The sequence below is a fragment of the Ceratotherium simum genome, chromosome 12 (assembly GCF_057802395.1).
Source record: "Ceratotherium simum simum isolate JZ-2026a chromosome 12, ASM5780239v1, whole genome shotgun sequence".
Classification (NCBI taxonomy): Eukaryota; Metazoa; Chordata; class Mammalia; order Perissodactyla; family Rhinocerotidae; genus Ceratotherium; species Ceratotherium simum.
Genome location: NC_141911.1, coordinates 34,115,461 through 34,122,022, shown reverse-complemented (window position 1 = coordinate 34,122,022; position 6,562 = coordinate 34,115,461). Strand labels below are relative to the sequence as shown.

The following is a 6,562-nucleotide window of genomic DNA, read 5'->3' as shown; positions in this document are numbered from 1 at the left end:
ATTATTCCGAGATTATAAGGTGCAAGGACAATATCGGCTTGGGACTGGCAGGGGTATCTTGCTACCCCATGTAGAGAGAATCTGTTTGAGAATGAAGCCAGAGGAGTCAGGCAGAGCAGAAAGATGGAGGGAGAGAAATCATTTGAACACTCAGTCTGATTGTAGACAACCTATTGCATTTCTGAGTTGAGTGACCCAGTAAATTCACAATTTAGCTTACAGCAGTTTTAGGTTGGTTTTCTGTCATTTGTAACTAAAAGAGTGGTCCTGACCAATACATTCCTGAAACTAGAGTATCGATTCTTCCTCTGAAACTGAAACTTTTACATTTGGCTGAGGGCAGAAATTCACTGTGAAGTTCACAACGTATAATTTGACAACTGTGTGAGCGAGTTTGTATATGTGTAAGTATAATCTGAGTGTAATTAAATATAGAAGATTTAAAACTTTAAGGCACTCGTGTGCCCTAAATACTGGTTATCTGTATAATTGCAGCAGGCTGTATTTATTTTCTAGGTTTAGAGGCAATGCCTACTGAATTAATATTCAAATTTATGCCAACGAATATGCAAAGCAGCACAGCTTTGGTGCTTTAAAAAACAAGAGGATAGGATTGCAGCACTGGTGTTTCAATGGTGCTGATGCTTTGACGAAAGGATTTAAAGAGGGCCAGAATGAGGATGAAACATGTTCCCTAGGAATACCCAATGCAAATGGGAAATTTACGGCTCTGTAAACTGTTTTAAAAACAGAAAACAATCCTTCACTTTAATATAGCAGTTTAACCATTCATTAATTTACTCAGTGCAAATACTGCAACTTTTCAGAAATGATGCCACCCATAAATACAATCTACGACCACAAAAGAAAAGATGTACTTTTACTCCCGCCAAATGTCAAAATTTAAATCTATAAGTGTATGTTCCAGTTGAAACACTGCCTTTCTTCTATGACCAATTGAGACCCACTATTGGGCATATATTTCACTATTATGTATCTAATTCAACATTATGTAGGATGTGTGTGTATGTATTTTAAAATTATCACTTAGGATTATGTTAAGTTATGAATAAGAGAAACTTGAAAAGCAGTAGCTTAAAAAAAGTGGAAATTTCTTTCTTTCATAAGCAAAAGAAGTCTGAAGGTGGACAGTTCAGGGCTGGTATGGTGTCTCCATGGTTATTGAGGAGTAAAGATTTCTTCCAGCTTTTCAAAGCACAGTGCCTAGGATGTGACTCACTTCTAGGCTCAAGATGGCTGCTGAGTCTCTAGCTGTCACATCCAGTTTTCCAGCAGTAACATGGAGGAAAAGAGGAAGTAGGACTAGCCATCTTTCTTTTAAGGAAACTTCCTGGAAGTCAACAAAGTATATCTGCTTGGATATCATTGATCAGAACTTAGTCCTATGCCACACCTAGCTATGAGGGAGCCTGGGAGGCCATATGTCCAGATAAAAATTATTATTCTATCAATTTGAAAGAGAAGTGAAAAACAGGTACTTAGAAGGCAACTGTCAAACTCTGCTCCAAATATTAAATACATATTTGTTTATTGATTTATTGTGTGTTTCCCTCCAGGAAGCTAGCTCTGTGAGGGCAAGGGCTTTATTTTGTTCATGATTGTATCCATAACGCTATTCTATTTGTCTTTCCTGATTTTCTTCCATCAGTTTAAGAACCTTGGTCAACCAGAGTGCTTTGTCAAGAAGAATGGGGAAACTGCATCCAGATTTGGTGAGAAAGAGTGCTGTGATCAACTAATAATGCCTGCAGTGGCCAGGCCATATGTGCCAGGCTTAAAGCATTCCCTCCAATCCTAGCTTTCAACTACAATGTTTTGAAATATATGGCTACTGTGAAGCCAGTTTAAATCTATATGCCGTAAGACCCTCTTTAAATTTGTGCTTTAAAATGTTTTATTCTGAGTAGAGATATGAATGTTCTCTGCAACTTATTTTTTTCTTATGTGAAGCTCTCTAGTGCAGTTGTAAATTTTGCAGGTTTCCAGAGAGTTGCTAAAGGAATTATATACAAATTCCAGGTTATACTTAGTTGGCAAATTCTAACTAGAAAGTTGCCGGGAAAGGGGATTTTTGCTGTTCTTTAAAGAACAAAATGGAAAGAACAGGTCAAGAGTTTTATGCTGTCAGAGTAGAGGTGCAGTTATATGGCATGTTCATCTCTGACTCATTGAGAAGGCGAAGGGGGCCTGGAGGAGTGATAAGGACTTTCCAAGTTCAACACAGATGCTAGAAAGAAAAGCTTAGGCTTTCTCTTTATTCAGCTCCAACGATCTAAGCACGAGGACAAGAAGACCAGAGTTAAATTAAACTACAATTAAAAATAGCTAAGACTATTGAGTAATGTACCAAATTGCATCCAAAAAATTTTGTCTTTAAAAAGCTATCACTGCAGCCACCTTCTTTTCTTGTCCCACACAACATATTTCCTCATGAGTGATGGGGACAAGACGTGACTTGGTGTGGCTGGGATTCTTTCAGGGAGAGGGAATTATGCAATACCCCATAAAGAGAAATCACAATTTCAAGGATGTAGCTTGAAAAACCCCTTTGGTGACTCTCATACTCTTCCCCTGGGGCATATGTCCCTCTCTCATCGACTTTCCCACTTGCGAGTCAAGAATTACTGACTTATTGGAATGACCTGCTTTGCTATTTAATTTCTGTTTTGTTTAGCTATTTCCATGGAGAATGGCCTATTTGTAAATAACATCTGGTAATTCCACATCTTAGTTTGGGTTCCTCCAAAAGCAGAATCTGAGAGCGTTGGGAGCAGGTATATTACTTGAGAAGTGGTCCTAGGAAGCAAGAGTGAGCAAATAGGGAGATTGAGACAGGGAAGAAGGAAAAGCCAATAGACGAGTATGTTATTGAGGTTACACTATGGCCAATAAGGACCTCCAGAAAAGTGTGCATATGTATCCCAGAGTTGTCCCCCTGAAGGATGGGAGATTAGAGCATTTATCCACTGGCTCCCATTCCTATTGGTTGCAAGTTGCTCCAGGGGCATTAACAAACTGTACCCCTCCCACTCCCACTCCCAGACAGCACTCGTGTGGGCTGACTACCCCGTGGCATTGGAGAACCCTGCTCATCACTGCCCCAGTGAAAGACCCATGAGACAGACTTGAGATGGACACTGAGAGCGAGGTGAGTCTGAGATTACGCAGGACTGTACACTGCAGCTGCAGCTAAAGTCAGAAGTGGACTGAGGGAGAATGACATGGGGGAGCGGGTACTAGAGGTGTCTGCTACGGTCCCTGATTGTGATCTGGAACTCAGTTAATGCTCAGCAGCTTCATATTTAGGCTTCATGGTCTAATCAGTGCATTTGATTGTGCATTTTAATTGAAGATACAATTTAAAATCAGTGATAACCCAAAGTTATAGAGCGAAGACTAACATCACAGTAGCCATCTCACTCATATACAGATGTAATTTAAGCCCTTGGATTCTCTTTTCTCTTCCTGCTGTTTAACTTTCAAATTTGTCTCTGTGTGCTACTATCTCTACTCAAGGGTGGGGATGAAAAAGCAAGGCGTGAAAATAGAACCTGTCAAATATTGTCACTTGTTGGGAACTCTTCTAAAAATCTTTATGGAGTAGAAGGCTGAGATTATTGGCCAAAATGAGATTTGGGGATTACAAGTGATTTTAATTTCTCCATGCTATCCAATTTCTACAGTTAATTGGGACATGACTCATAACCTTGAATAATTGGCATAGAACACAGAAAAGAAAGATGCATCAATTTTTTTATTATTGTTGAGGCTGCATTTCCTGTGTGCAATGAGCGTGGTGGGCAAAGGATACAGAGGCAGTGTGGCATGATGAAAACTGCAAAGGCTTTGTGAGTCTGAGTCTGCTCCTTGCTAGCCATGAGACCGTGCTGAACCTCAGTTTCCTCAACTATAAGATAGGGGGAATAGGGGCCCGCCTGGTGGTGCAAGCCGTTAAGTGTGTGCGCTCTGCTGCGGCGGCCCAGGGTTCATCAGTTCAGATCCCGGGCGCGCACCGACGCACTGCTTGTCAAGCCATGCTGTAGCGGTGTCCCATATAAAGTAGAGGAAGATGGGCATGGATGTTAGCTCAGGGCCAGTCTTCCTCAGAAAAAAAAAAAAAAGAGGAGGATTGGCATCAGATGTTAGCTCAGGGCTGATCTTCCTCACACACACAAAAAAATCATAAGATAAGGGGAATAATAGCTTCCATGAAGGACTACTGTGAGGATTAAGTGTTACTGTGCAAAGTGTTTGGCATGTCAGAATTGCATTGTTACAAGTCAATTAATAAATGAATGAAAAATCTGAGTTCTACTTTATATCCAACTTTAGCTTAGTTTTTGGGTAAAGCTTACAGTTACTGACACAAACTACTTTGACTCATTCAGACTAAGTCATTGAACATAAAATTAGAAAATCTCTTGGGTTGATATTGAGCTGAATATACATGTGCCAAGAGGCAAGAATACTCCCTATTTAATTCATCCCAAGAAGATGGAGCAGTCTCCCAGAGACCAGAATAACTGCTCCCAAATTGGCAGTATGCAGTAGTAAGGAGTTCCACATACTCCCTACTGCTATGGCCACTGCTCATATTCTGGACATGGTGAGATAAGAGGCAGGTCCAGAGTGGGATGGACGAGGACAACCCTTGGTGGTCCCCCATCATCCCAGCTGTTTGGATCCATCATATTTTGGTTCAGTCTGCAGCCCAGGGTAGACCTCCCCCAAGAGCAACTTGGCACTGATCCTCAAATCTGGGGGTACATGAAGACTTTCCAAGAGGTACACAGGCATGCTTGGATTTAAGGGAATTCATTTCCAGATCCTCAACTTTCATATGTACTCTTTCTAAAAGTAAGTAGAGGTGGTCTGAAAACAAGACTGTTTCTCTCTTCTATATTCCCTTCCATAGTCTTCCTTCTCCTTCTACTTTAGAAAAGTATTTCTCTCTCACCCACCTCAGGTCATAGTATGATGCATTGTCCAGGATGTAAAATCCTCTGTGGTGCCAAACAAAGGGACAGTTAGAAATACAGTACTCTTTTAAAGGACCTTGTCTTTTCCTTACTCCAGATATTGCCGAAGAAACGTTCTCTGCTGAGGGAAATCCCTGTGACTTTTGATAAGGCATAATGAAGGCGGAGTCCTATTTCGTGTCAAGACTGGGTGTATTATCTGTCTATCTGTTGTGGAAATAAATAAAGGAAACCTCATTTAAAATGGAGTCGGGAAGCCCTGAAAGGGGAGCTCTCTTTTCTTCTGCAGACCCTACACAGGAAGAGACAGTACCTTTCATCCCCAACAGGAAGCTTACATTACAACCTAGCAAGGGGAGAGAAGATTTCTCCTTACCCAGCAACAGTCCAGCCAATGAGAAACCACCACACTCAGCCAATGATCAGTTTGAACTCTCTGCTCTCCTCCATTGGACTTTTGTTCAAAACAGCCCCTCCCATCTTCCTCCTTCCCTCTGTAAAAGCCCGGCCCTCTCCTTTGTTCTCCCAACTTGCTTCCCTTTCTCCATAGCTTGCTTGTCTCAAATTGCAATTCTCTACCATTCCTCAATAAACTCATCTTGCTGGTAAAACTACTGGTTATTTCATTTTTTAAGATGACACTGTAGTGGATGGTTGTCATACAGACAGGTCTTAACATGTTTATTTGGATTAATAAATGAAGTCAGATATATCCTAACAGAAAGTAAGCCTGATTTGGCTGACTGGTTTGACAACTTGTTACTAAACCAAAAGTGGGTTCGCCTCCTGGTGAGTTAAAACCAGACTCTCAATCAGAATTAGTTGTCACACAAAGTAGAACTTATTTGCAGCAAATAGGAGGCCACATGGAATCATTTCCACAGTCGTGGCATCCCCAAACGTGGGAAAGCCTTTTGTTTCGGATGGGGAAGGAATATTCAAAAGGGAGAGGTGGTTATTTGCTTGCACAGCCTCAGTTGGAAAACATGCTTCCACATACACTGCAGGTTATGGTAATAAGGCCTAACTTCCTCCTGGAGTGGAGATCTTAGCATTAAAAATGAAGCAAAGGTCATAGGCGTGGCTCTTGTGGTGAGGCTTGGTCTGGTTCAGGGTGGTTGGTGATTGCATTGCTTAAACAGTTAAATGCTTCCAAATCCACCCTTGAGTTCCTCAGGGCAATTACTCTGTGACACAAGGACTGTTTATATTGCAAATATTTTCCATTAATGAATGAGTTAAATGTATAGCTCCCAAGTTGAATTAAAATATATTTAAAGTGTTATAATATTATTTAATAAAAAATATTATATTGGAAAAGGTCTAATGAAACAAGCAATAATTGGTTTTCCCAACCCTTTATGTGCATATCAGGTTAAACAAGGTGCCTTTAAGTGAAAGAGTAAAGTGTACAAATGATAGTCATTTAATAAGTCTTGGTAGAGACTTTTTGATATACTTCTCAGCATTTAAGAAGGTGGATGGCTGACTGGGTAACAAGTCCTTTATCAAGTTGGGCAGGTTTCTACTCTTTGCTTTCCATAAAATTGAAGGAGGACCTG

At 40.7% G+C, this 6,562-nt stretch overlaps 1 long non-coding RNA gene across 1 annotated transcript; it reads left to right on the top strand.

Annotated features, from left to right (window-relative positions):
- Positions 1-1,641: 1,641 nt before the first annotated feature.
- Positions 1,642-5,599, top strand: LOC147915818 (uncharacterized). The gene is made up of 3 exons (XR_015553740.1): positions 1,642-1,733; positions 3,064-3,169; positions 5,098-5,599. It is a non-coding gene; the product is annotated as an uncharacterized LOC147915818 (long non-coding RNA).
- Positions 5,600-6,562: the final 963 nt, after the last annotated feature.